The 13,666-nt window shown below is 45.3% G+C and overlaps 1 long non-coding RNA gene across 2 annotated transcripts in view; it reads left to right on the top strand.

The window, feature by feature from the left end:
* The first annotated feature begins 263 nt into the window (after nucleotides 1-263).
* Nucleotides 264-13,666, top strand: part of LOC140216137 (uncharacterized) — a 96,469-nt gene continuing 83,066 nt past the window's right edge. Inside the window, exon 1 of one of the 2 annotated variants that reach the window (XR_011892814.1) lies at nucleotides 264-854. This is a non-coding gene — a long non-coding RNA (uncharacterized lncRNA). Of the gene's footprint in view, nucleotides 855-4,525; nucleotides 5,473-13,666 lie in introns of those variants that run through there. The other variant, XR_011892815.1, reaches the window with a different exon arrangement.

Here is a 13,666-nt window from a genome sequence, read left to right as displayed (position 1 = left end):
TGTATACGATTTATTATTATTATTATTATTATTATTATTATTATTATTATTATTATTATTATTATTATTATTATTATTATTATTATTATTATTATTATTATTATTATTATTAAATACTTGATAGTTGCGAGTAGCAGCAGTGTCCGTCTGCTTTTTCTACGTTCCTTGCCTGTTGGCGCTTTATTCCAGATTTTAATTCATTCATTCATCCATTCATTCATTTTATTTGTTCTTCACAACATGACGTACAGATGCTATAGCAAAACATTCTCGATGGTTTCGGCGCTATTTCCACGAACTGGGCTAATAACGGAGATGGCGCGATGAAAACTACGCCGATGTCGGAGGCAGCGCATTCAGCGGTCGCGTTGGTCACGTGCATGTATACATGAAGGCGGGTTTCGGTGCGGTGTTCACATAGCTGTGTACGTGTGAACGGCTATAATCGCCATCGGCAAGTTTTCTCCTACGACACCGCGCCTTTCGGACACGCCGGTTATGGCTCCGAACGCATATATAGGACACCGCCCTTTAAACGATCGCAAAAGAAAGCTTTCCTTTCTGACGTCACGTCGTTTGTTGTTGCATATACAGCCCCAGGTACGACTTCCTCTCCACCGCGTGAGCCATTCTCCAGCTGGCGAACGAAGGCGTCCTCTTTGTTTGTGCTCAGGTGCTTGCACGCTCGAGCGGACGTCGAGGCGAAGTGTTTTTTCGGAAGTGCCCGGGCACACGCTCCACGCAGCAGTTGCACGGAACGACGAGAGCAATTAGCGATAGCGACAGGCCGATCGGTGACACGACGCGGTACGCCACGGCGGCGCCCACGAGTGAGCGACGGTCGAGGAATGCAGGTGATGGAGAGCATTTCATTACGCAACCTATATAGCTATGCGTTTCTTTTCTTTCTTTCTTCTTTCCTGCGTTTTAAGCGATTTCGGACTGTTCTATATATTGGAGTCTCTATCTACAATTAAACAATATTTATTGCTGAAGCGCTTTCGTGATGTTGTTTTATTTCCTTCGAATCTACGCAGCTCAGTCACCTTGGTCTTTGAGGGTGCGTTGCGGATGGAGGTTGGGGGAGGGGGAGGGGGAGGGGGGTGCGGTGGCAGTGGATCGGGGATGAGAAGTGTTTATATTAGACTCGGGAAATCGCAGTAATGCACGGGATGCGTACCGTCTTTCGGACATGGCAGGATCTTCGAAGTGTACGACCTACGCAACGGTAAAACCAGCACGCGTCCCCGCCCGTGCAGAAAGGGGACTAAATGGTCCCCTTTCTGCGCAACAAGTCCGCGAACAAAAGCCGTGAATCCGAGACCGGATGGCTACAGGTGTAGTGTGCCAGCCTTTGCTTTACGTGTTTGTGGTTTGAAACATTTACGCCGTGTTTGTCGAAAATTTATGTTTTGATGTCACGTTGGCTGCAGGCACATTCCGCTCGATCTTGCATTTCTATAGCCGAGGGAACGAAATATATTGTGTTCACATTGTTTATCTGTATAGCGTGCAGAATCGCCCTGCTACTAATATTTCTATTGGACAGCGTAAAACCTATGGTTTATTTTCATTTCTTTCTAAAAGAATATAATAAAAAATAAAAATAGTAAATGAACACCAAAAATTGTTCCAGTTTTTTTTTCTTTTTTCGAGCTATTAAAAATTTATGGAACTTTTGCATCTCTATTCAAGTGTCAGCAACGTCGAGACCAACAATCACAGCACGGCCTGCTGTAGTTTCCTTCCTTCCGGTTTCTTATACAGTCTCATAAACAAGAGATGAAACTTAGAGATGCAGCTTATAGCGCACGCATATATATATAGTCGGCGAAAAATAAAACGCCACAGAAGGTGCGGTGTGAATTCAGTACGCTATTCGCCGTCGACACGTCACTGCACGACTGCGCGATGAGACATCAGCGCGCGCATAAACATCAGTCACTGCTGTATAGTTATGCAGATCACCTTGCTGCACGCAACCCGAAGCGTACCGCGTGCGTTCCGTCCACGGACACGTCAGAAAACCACGAAACACAACTGGACAGTATTATGCAGATTTGATTGAATTTTGCGTGGACATAAAAGATGATGATGATGATGATGATGATGATGATGATGATGATGATATGATGATGATGATGATGATGATGATGATGATGAAGTCTTTGTGATGCTGACGGGGTGTTCGGACTAGGTGACACATATTATTCTTTATTGTTTACGCGTTGTTCGTTTTCTTGCACTGAACTTCATTTGTAGGGAGCGCCGATGTGGTGGAACCCCATCCCATCCCTCCCCCCCTTCTTTTTTCCCCTAGTCATTCGCTTAGTCACGCTGTTGTAGCCATTACCAAGCTTTGCAGCGGGGACGGCGACAGAGTGAGGCGACTGGGCGTGGCTAACATTTCCCACAAATTTTGCGTTCCCACTCCTGTTCCGACTGATCGGATATTGCTACTGGCGCGCCATGCATTAATATCGATGTAACGAACACCGGTGTAACAAATTATCGGATATAGCAAAATGACCTATAATGTTTGGTCGACCAAATTTTAATATCTTAGTGCCACATATACTTCAATGTTATAAACAAAAATGCGGGGCTCGACACGTTACACGTTTCAGCAAAGCAATTTACAGACTGCATATATATCTAAGAAATTATACGTTAAGGTCTTAAATAAGTTTGTAAACGTGACCCACAAATGCACTTTTTGAGACCGTTGAAGCACAATATAATAGATTTTTTTTTTTTTGTGAGTGTGTGTGTTCGTACGCCGTCTATACACATGGTGCTTTCCTTTTTTTTTTTAGGCTGCACCAAATTTTTAGTAATTGCCTGTGGCAGATAGAAAATCTCTAATCCTTGATCTAAATTACTCGATCAGGCGGCCATTACTGCTACGAGAAATCAAAATACTTAATAAAGAATTAACATAATCACGTTAATTAACTTTTGTCGCAAGGCGTATTCACTTGGAACGAATTCTCCCGACTGCGCAAGTTTCTACATAAAGATTGTGCTTCAATGAATAAAACAGCGTTTTATTTAAAAAAAGAAAGTGATTGGAATGCCCATGCATTTCGTCGCACACCTTGAAAATTAATATCTCAGAACTGGTGCAGTCCTGAGAATTCGTTCCAAGTGAATACGCCTTGCGCACTCACCGCCTATAACTCGTAGATTAAAATGGTGGTCGTAATTGTAATAATCAGCAAGTTAATTACCGTAATTATGTTAATTATTTAATTAAGAATTTTGATTTCAGTATGAAGTAATGGCCGCATTATCGAGTAATTTAGATCAAGGATAAGAACTGTGCTATCTGCCACAGGCAATTTTTAAAAATTTGGTGCAGCTAAAGGAAAAAAAAAGTACCCTGTATATAGTTTCTGTCTTCACGGCGAATACAGGATATAAAGAACATTCCTACTATGATTGCGACTTCGTTATATCGAGTTTCGATTGCACTTAGTATGCGGTGCACAGCATTTAACAAAAAATGGCGACCTCAGGCAGTGGAGTATATAGCCGATCGGGCTTCACGTGGCAGGTATGCATGCATAGCTCGGTGTCTCCAGAATGGCAGCCTCTATAGATCGATAAGAAAAAATATATGGCGTACGTCTACGTCTTTAAAGGCCGACTGCAATGAAGTTTCACATTTTCACAAAGAATGACGACTTTATGTAGTGCAATGGGCAGATTGAGCCCTGCTTGGCAGGTATCGATGGCTCGCGGTACGTGTCTCCATAATGTAAACCACTATACATCGGTAACAAAGAGACATCGCACACGTCTACGTTGTTAAAGGCCAGCTGCGCTGCAATTTCACATCTTCACGAAAACGGCGACCTGATGTAGTGTCATTGGCAGATTGGGCCGTGTGTGGAAATTATCGATAGCTCGGCGTCTCCATGATGGAAACCTCTACACATTTTTAAGAATAACAATAACAACAACAACACACACACACGCGCGCGCGCGCGCGCATATATATATATATATCGCACACGTATACGTGGGTTGCTAAAGGCCTACTGCAATGAAATTTCACATTTCACAGTGACTTATAAATGGTTGTAAATAAGCAGTATTTCCACAGTACATACTATGGAAGCGATCTCGGCGAGTCTGCGGGGCTGCTCATCATATAATTTTCTTATATACAGCATTCGTGTACATAGCATGCTGGCAGATGATAGACGCGGGCACCTGGTGGTTATAACGGACATGCCGCATACCTCAGACCATGACCTCCGAAATTATCAGCACGCTGCTTTGGCCTTAGCAGCGGGCGTCGCCCATATGTCGGAGTTCACGCAGAGTTCTCATCGTTACGCGTGGTGTGCGCCGTTTTCGGTAAATGTTAACGGCGGCGTTTAAAAAAAGATACGTTTTTCAATTTTGTGTTTAAAATGTACATTTTGGCGACCTTTTGGTGACGCATCCTCGCATATTTCAAGCGCAATATTTGGTACGAAGGCAGCTCTATATGTATACACTATCTGAACTTCTTTTACGCGGTCCAGCATATTGTTGCAGTTGGCCTTAACAAGTGTTTCTCTGTACCTTCTTAGACACGATTAGGGCGGAAGTCCTGGTTCCGCAGACATTGTTGTTGTATATTCAGCGGGGTTCTCAGCGTAACCACGGAATCAGAGTCATACAGAGAACCAACCCCCTTTCAAAGCACGCGCACTGGTGCTCAGAGAAAACTCAGTCTGAAACGTTCCAGATGCACTTCTTCCTTCGCCAGAGGCGTCGCTAGCCTTCACGACAGACAATGCTTGTCAGGAGAACATCGCCAATACATCGCAGCTGTGCGAAAGAAAAAAAAAATGAAGACGCGGGCATTTACCGCACACCTTGGAAACGATGCTTAAGCGAAGCTTTTTTGTTTAAAAAAAAATGCCAAGCCACAGCTGTGAGACATCCCGCGACGCTATATATTCTTCGATACACCGACGCTTAGCCAGGAGAAAGAGGCAAAGAAGCACATATATACGTTCGCATACCACATCTCATCGACTGTTATGCGATAGCATAACAGGAATATCGGGACTGTATCGCTTTCGTACATCATAAATCAGTGTTACAAACCACACATATATGAGGACACTGCCGTCAGATTGGTCAGCTTCCACGACCGGCCCAGTTTGCTATTACACTGCCTTCGAGATCGGCACGCCCACTTCTTACTCGGGGAGAAACCGATCACCGACCAGTCACGACCAACCCAGGAGAGGTAGGAGAAGAAGGCTTCGCTTTAAAAGGAAAACGCGAAGGTGTTAACAGTACAGGCGATCCAGACGTGCTTGCATCCACTTCGTCGTCTGCTCGCTCTCATCTTAGCAAGATACGGCGAAGAAAGAAGTGGAAGACTCACCAAAGACGACTCTGCACGATGTCCGGCCAAGCGTGTCGGGAAGCTCTGTTAACGACGACACGGCATCCGCAACAAAAGAGGTGGGTGCATTGTGCGAGCGAATGTCCTGGCGTCGATCGGATGTGTTTTCCTGCCCGTGTGTTTGTGTCGTCTGCGCGCGTGTGTCTTCTGGATGCGCAGTTGTCGCACGCCTTACGCGTTTTTATGTCTCGTTCTTCGGCACCCGTGCAAACGCAATCTTTTCTCAATTTTCTTATGTTCTTGGTGCATCAAACTTTGGCACCACGCTCAATGTTCTCCTTTGATAAGAAGGAGAATTCCCGCTCGGTACAAAGCACCGAGCGGGAATTACAGAATATATAATCTACCATATATAAGCGTAAATTGAAACGTGAACGAGAAAACAAAAATGAAGAGCGGGACACCTGCTGCGCGAAATTATACACGGCAGTGCGACTTTCAGTGATTCCCTTTTCATGCACTTATGAAGCACAGACATACGTACGTTTTGGAGACAAAATTAAGCCACAGTTAGATACGCAAGCGAATCTGGAAACGCAGCAAGACAATCCACAGTCTTTGTCCGATTGTTCGCGTTTCCATTTATGCTGATAGTACACGTAACCTACGAGAAATATCGGCGACAATACACGTACATTCCGCAGTCAGTATTACGCATGCCAGATGGCATTAAAGAAGAAGCAAAAAAAGAAAAAAAAAGAAACGAGTACTCAGAACGACGTTTCTTGATTTCTTCTCCCCTCGCGGGTCTGGCGAAATTGGCTTTTTGTCGTGGCGTCTTTCGTTCTGCGATTGTGGTGCCTATGCGTGCTCTCCCACTCGCCCGCGAGGGCGAGGAGGTGAGCATTCAAGCGCCCTCTCTTCTATTTGTTATGGCCAAAGTTGGTTCTTTATTCTATGTTATAGGACGCCTTCTCGTCGTCGCCATCTTCTCATTTAGCGCTCCCTTCGAAAGCGCGTTGCGGCGCACATCGACCTCCGACTACTGCGCAAAAAAAAAAAAAAAAAAAAAAAATCATACGGGCGAAATTTCGAACGCAGCTGGACGAACGATCGTGCGGCCGACGTCCACGTCGCAGCGATCGGCGCGGGCTGTTCGTTGGCTTTCACAGCGCGGGCTGCGGAAGACGCGCTCTATTATTCGGTCGAGAACCGCGTACACAGAGGAGGAGGTCGAGTGCTGTGTGCGTTTGTTGTCCGCACGGGAGAATAATGCCCAGCTCAGACGACAAGCGCGAAGCCGACGAGAAAAGGCGGCGCGCCGGACCGCGCGCGCAGCTGTTGCCGCGGGGCGGCTGACGGCGGCGCCGTCTTGGCAGACGACGACAAAGACGGCGACGCCTGTGTTCCGTATCTCCGCGCAGCGCAGCGAAAGTTACGGGTCGCGTAAGCACGTAAAACCCCGTAATTTTAGGTGGAGGTTTTAATGAGAACGGAGGAGCGGTCGGCCATGAAAGAACCCTGCGACTCCTCATTGGGGTAAGGGAAAGTGCGAGAGAGGGGGCTGTGCTGTTGTACTTTGAAAAGCGTTCAAGTTCGCTGCAGGTTATATTGCGTGACTACTTGGTTGGATGGATGAGATTTCCACCTATGAATAAAATAGTTTTGGCTAGTAATAGCGGCATAGCTTAGAGTCTGAATTAAGCTTGTCCAGCAAAGCGACCGTTTACGAACTGCGCGAGCGTCCTAAGCAGTAGTAGGTGCTGGATTACAGATATCTTTGTTCTATATAGCGCATGGTCCAAGCGGTTATATATTTATAAACGTTGTGCGACGTTAGCCCGTTTTCTCTTGCTATTTAGAGAAAGAGGATGATAACTGATTTTTTTTTTTCGGTTGTGTTCGTTCAGTTCTCTACGACGCACTCATACGTATTACGGGAATTTTGCGCTCAAAAATAGCCATCGCATTCTTTTTATGCGAACCTTTTCATATATTATGGCTCTATACAGGCCAAAAAGGCAATGCCGAAGCACACAGCTTATATATGTATCGTGCTGGCTCACCAACCGCAGTCATCGCTGTGTTGAGCAGCGCCATGGGCCTATGGTAATTTTAAGCATACTAGACTTGAAATACGTGAGAACGATGCCAGTGTATCACAAATATTTGATAGCGCCTGCCGCTCAGATGTTTCGTGGTTGCCTTAGGTTGGCCGTGCACGAGCATGCGCTCCTATGTTTTATGTTTTACTCCCTACGCCAATCCATCAGACAGTGAGCGGATTTACCATTTAATGCTGGTAATACAGAGACGACGGTTTTCTTTGTTGTATTAAAATCGACATAAGCAATACAGTAAACAACACATACACGCACCGCGACTGATAATGCGCGTACACCGCTGCTCATTATGCGCGTCACATTTTTGCGCCCCCGAGACATATTTCTGCCTACAGTAGTTACCGATGCACCGAAAGGCTTCCCTGACGACCTTATATGAACGAGCATGGCGGTAAGATCTAAAACATCTCGAAATCGTTCCGCAGCACGCGACAGCAATACTTTCAAGCAGCGCCGCGCCGGATCGCCCAAGCCAGAGAGGAGGAAAGGCTCTCCGCGCGCCCTATCCTTCTCGCCCGATGAAACGGTCTATAGGCAGTGGCTTATTAAGGTGGTCTTCGTGTGCTTGCGTATTTCTGTGCCTCAGTCAAGAAGACGCCGTAAGACGGCGTGCACCGGCCGTGAATGCCGTCTGGACAACACACATACTGCAGTGTCATCGTATATATACCCGTCGCATACACGCGCTCGCGAGCACGAATTGCAGCGCTATAAACCAACAATTCTCGGAACGTTTTTTTCCGAACTATTCTTAGTACATAGCAGGCAGTAACCAAGTGACTCACAGCAGTGCACGCTGGGAACAGACGTCAAGGTAAAGGTTGCCTTGTCTCGCGCAATGAATCCGCGCTCCAGCGAGAACGCTTCCCTCTGACGAGCTCCCGGCAGATTCGTGCACTGCACGGTATTATGCACGCAGCGCACCTTCCTCCGACGAAGCGTCGCCTTTAGGTATGCATGCACACGCGGTGGCAATGTGCACGGGGGATGATACCGAACGCTCGGGCGGGCAGAAAGAAGCCCTACACAACTACTCAATAATTGCTAACGCCAGCGGTGACGCGTATAGCTGTTGTCAGTGGTACCATGCAAGGAACCTTGATGTATACAGTTTGGTAAGGGGGTAGGAGGGTGGGGGGTCGGAATACGATTTAATGATGCACTCTCGCGACAAATGAGTTCGCGGCGAGCCGCTTCCACGCTCTAAATTAAAACGTGTGAAACACTGGGTGAAAGTACGTATACGGCTGCAGCTATTGTTCTCGCCAAAAGACAAGTGCGGCTGAGTGCTCTTTTGCGTTCACGAAGCCAACATTGTTCCCAGTTCTGAGAACCAAGGCCGCCGTGCTGAGCGTGGGACATCTGAAATTTACGCCACCGCATGGAAGAAACTTCGCGTGAACTCAGTGCGTTCCAGGTGATTACTCGAAATTATGGTTAGAGGAGAGAGAGAGGGTTGGGGGGGGGGGGGGGTATTGGGAAAGTTGTGGGGGTAGGATGGTTGGCCTTCAAGTTTCATTACTTTCTATCTCTCTTTTTTTCATAAGGCAGCGCCCACACAACACTGCAGTGCAGTGCCTATTCTTACAGTACGTGGTACCCATCGAACGGGCAGCATGTCATGTATACTGCTATAATAACCACTCGAACTTCCGGTTTTTGCATTCAACAGCTGCGCCCACTCGATGAATGGATACCGAATAACTTAGCGAGCTACTCCGGATAAATCTTGATTCCTTGAACCCTTGGGCGCCACTTCAACGATGCTGAAGATCTTACAGATTGTCCAGAGAAAAGAAAAAAAAAAAAAGGAAATCACGAACATTTGAGATTTGCGAGTCCACGTGTATAGCTTACCTTAGAAATGCGATTAAGATGTAAGTGCCTGGTTTGAACACTGTTGCACAGGACGTAGCTTAATTCATGGTGGTGCGCTAGTAATAAGTGCCACGCACGCGCAAGTTACCACGTCTGTAATTAAAGAGAGAAAGAAATGACGCCTTATATGCAAAATGCTGGTACAGGTGAGCAGTTATTTTTTCCTCGTATTTCTTTTTTTCCATGCCACAAGTCAGGGTGAGGAGATCAGCTCATGCATGCCATATTGGCCCGTTTACTGAACGCACCAAGGACGCTTTCTCCTCATTATAAACTTGCTGGCTAGCAAAAAAAAAAAAAAACACAGACACCAACACATTACGCCCTGTGTTTTCCTCACTTTGCCTTAAAAAATGCGTTCAATTTCGGTTCGACGTTCTCCTGAGGCAAATAAAGCGGGAAAATCAGCGGGAAAGCTCTTCGCGCGCGGACACGTATATTGCCAGTTAAAACGCCATGTGTACGTGCGTCCAGGTCTCAGCACTCGGTCGTCTTAATTTTGCGTTCCTCCGTAATCGGAATGCGATTGCCAAAGCCGAGAATGGAACCTATAGACGACCTTGCTTTCAGCAAGCGCCACGACACTACAGCCGCTGTACTGTAGCTGAGTGCCTATAGAATACGCTCTTTCAAAAAAAAAAAAAAAGGAAAAGAAAAGAAAGGGTGCAGTTTCGCCTGAAAGGCAAAGCATCGATTGCGATTGATAATTAGTGGAAATCTATATGAAGTAAGGATAGTAGTTTCATCGGGCGTATAAACTTGGAAAACATTCGCAATTTACCAACTGAATAAACGAGCAGGGTGTCAGCGCGCACAAGCAAACATGAACACATCACACTCGACGAACGCGGACACTCGCTGTCAAAGCGCTGGTGTGAGCAAGCGCGGCAGCAGCAGCGAGCGAAGTGACCTTCGTGCTGTCTGTCGGCTACAACGCGAGAGCGGCGAAAAACATGCACAGCGCGCACAAAAGTACGAGCCGTCTGCAGATCCCTTTCAAGATACGGCGAGCGCGACCGCGTGCGGCCGTGCAAAGTACGCACTTGGTTGGGGACGTCGACACATAATATACATTTAGTGCTATTTATCAGCTTCTTCAGGTATAGAGAGGTACTATCCCTTCAATAATAATAATAATAATAATAATAATAATAATAATAATAATAATAATAATAATAATAATAATAATAATAATGTTGATGATGATGATGATGATGATGATGATGATGATGTTGATGGTGATGATGATGATGATGTGTTTATTCGCATCACACATACATGATGCTGGAGATTAGCGGAAAAACAGCTGCCGACATAGACAGCTTGACGAAGCCACAGGCGCCCACAAAATAGCGGCTGCACAGCTACGCGACGCCATATACATAAATCGTAGTGCAACCTACAGAAACCTCTTAACAATGCGAAAGTACACATTTAATTGCGACAATGTTATGCAAAAGAAACAAAAAAAGAAAGACGGTTTACATTACAGATAACAAAGCTAATGTCAAATCTGCAGACAGGCATCTACAGACATTTATACAGACTACATTCACTTACTAAGAAAGTGGTGCCTTTAGTGACAACTAACGTGTTAGTATTTAGTTAGTGAATATGATATTTTTTTTTTTGTAGCAGCGTGGTATATATTTCGGCGCATCATAGCTATATGGCAATTTCTTGTGGATGTTCTGAGCTTTCCTTGGCCAGTTCCTGACGAGTGCACGGTGGATGTGGGGAAGGGTATTCGAAGTATAGGACACACACAATGGACAACCTGGTGAATGCATTTGCCCTTCGAGTCACTGTCATGTTCTTTCTTTTTTCAATCTCGCCACACTTGATTAATAGAAATTCACAGATAGACATTTTATTTTTATTTTATTGACACGATGCAATAGGAGAGGCTGGCGCCTTTAGGTAGTACCGGGTCGTCGCTTTGCAAAGAAAAATACTGCCACAAAATTTGTAAGAAGATGCAGCCTAAAAGTATCACAAAAAGAAAAGCCATTCAGTAATGTCATAAAGTTTTGTACATGAGTCCGGGGACCCGTAGGTGTGAACAGTTGCATATGTAAACACATGTGCTTCGCATCGTCTGAGAACACATAAAGAATTCCAGTTTCACAGATAAAGAACTTAGTTACACGGACGAATGCACACACCGTAAATATACCCATGCATAACATACCCCATAAACTTTTGACAAACTGAGAAGCATACATACTTATATTATACATGTGTATTTCAGTGGACACTAAAATTTAATGTATATCTAAGACACTGGTGTTTTCTAAGAAAACCTTTAAAGCGACAAGCGCTTTTTCTCCGAAGCGCCACTGTTGACCATGGGCCAAGTATTTCTTTTTTAAGGGTGAAGGCTCGTCGATCTAACAGCATTAGATGTGCCTTCAAATTTCGTGTTGCAGCTTCGTGCCTTGGGCACTCGAGAAGAAGGAGGTAGTGAACACCTTCGTCTGGGTACGTGTCCACACGAGCACTGCGGACTATGGGCACATTTAGTACGGCACGAAAAGTGCCACGTATTTGCTGTACCAAGACGCAGGCGGTGCAGGAATATCCCAAATTTCCTGTTGTCTCTCAGATTCGGCGGAATCGAAATTCTATACAATGGACATTAGACTTGGTTGGTTCTTTTTTGCTAATGCTGGTCTTGCAAAGGGAAGGTATAGCTGCGATACATACATACATACATACATACATACATACATACATACATACATACATACATACATACATACATACATACATACATACATACATACATACATACATACATACATACGTACGTACATACATACATACGTACATACGTACGTACGTACGTACATACATACATACATACATACATACATACACACACATACGTACGTAAGTGCATACATACATACATACTGTTTGTTCTGTTCAGCACTTGCCGTTGCAGAGTTGGTGCACATGAACCAGAAGCCAACCGGACATCCGTCATGTTTAACCTCCCTGTCTTTCCTTGTGATATATATATATATATATATATATAAACTGACAATTACTCTCGGCGCTAATCGGTATAATGAACCACATGCAGCACGGTTTAGCACATACGAAAATGTCTTGGCGATCACAAGTGTTCACACCAAGTCGACCCGCTGTTTCTATTCGAGGTACAAATCCAATAGGCAGAACTTTTTTTCTTTGTTTCCTAAGCAATAACATGCGTCGTCGACCGACGCAGCGGCGCGACAGAAAGGAAACGGGCTGCTCGAATGACTTTCAGGCTCGACAAATGCACAGTTGACGCACTTGGCCGCGCTCAGGTGTCAGGCAAAATCAAGCGCAACGACAGTGCAGCGCGCAGCTCACCTTGAAAGAAGGAAAGAAAGGAAGAAAGCTAAACAGGGAAGGGAAGGTTTCGTCCTCGCAGCAAAGCATGCAGTAGTAGCGCGCGGCGTCGAGTTGGCGCTGATGAAAGCTGCATGCGTCCTCTTTTAAGTGGCGACACGCGTCAGAGTATGTATGTAAAGTCTGGGATTTAACGTCTCGAGATTGCAAAGGTTGCTACGGGGGACGCTGTATTGGAGGGACTCCAGATTAATTTGGACCTCCTATAGGTTTCCTTAAGGTTCACCTAAATCTAGGTATACCACGAGCACCTTTGCTTCTCGCCCCCTCCCCTCCCCCCACCAAAATACCGGAAGTCGAAGCGACGACTGCGAACTCTGCAGCAAAATTCCACAGCCAAGCAGCCAACACCGCGGTTGACACGCATATGCAACGTAAGCGCCACCTGTGTGCACCGCAGTCTTTCCTACAGAAATCACTGAAGTTATACACACTGAACGTTTTAACACTCTTACGGGTGTAAATCAATTTGCTCCCAGACTGGCACCCTTCGGGTGCTAAATGTAAGCACCCTTATCTGATTAACACCCTTAAGGAAGGCTGTATGGATAATTAACTTAGGAGCGAAATGAAAGAAAAAAGTGTCACCCTGAGCTCGTTATACTTGCCTCTGTTTACGAGTTCTTTATTAGCATTATTGCACAAACGGCATCAAAGCACGAACAGTTTATCTTCAAATAGGTTCTACATCTTCTTATGCTTACCTTTAGAACAGCAGTCGTATCATTTTCTTTCTTGATACAGTTAATACAATAGTTTTCGTCTTTTTAGCTACACTTTCTAACAAAAGCGTGTACGTTACAAAATGCCTGATTGCCTAAATTATACTGGAGCATTCCGCTTTACTGTGGAGACCTCGAATGCTATAGGTTTGGCTGTCTAAACTTTAGAGGAATCAATCAATCAATCA

Source organism: Dermacentor andersoni, chromosome 2 (assembly GCF_023375885.2).
Source record: "Dermacentor andersoni chromosome 2, qqDerAnde1_hic_scaffold, whole genome shotgun sequence".
NCBI classification, from domain to species: Eukaryota; Metazoa; Arthropoda; class Arachnida; order Ixodida; family Ixodidae; genus Dermacentor; species Dermacentor andersoni.
Note: the sequence above shows the minus strand (reverse complement) of the source record. Positions and strands in the feature narration are given on the sequence as shown.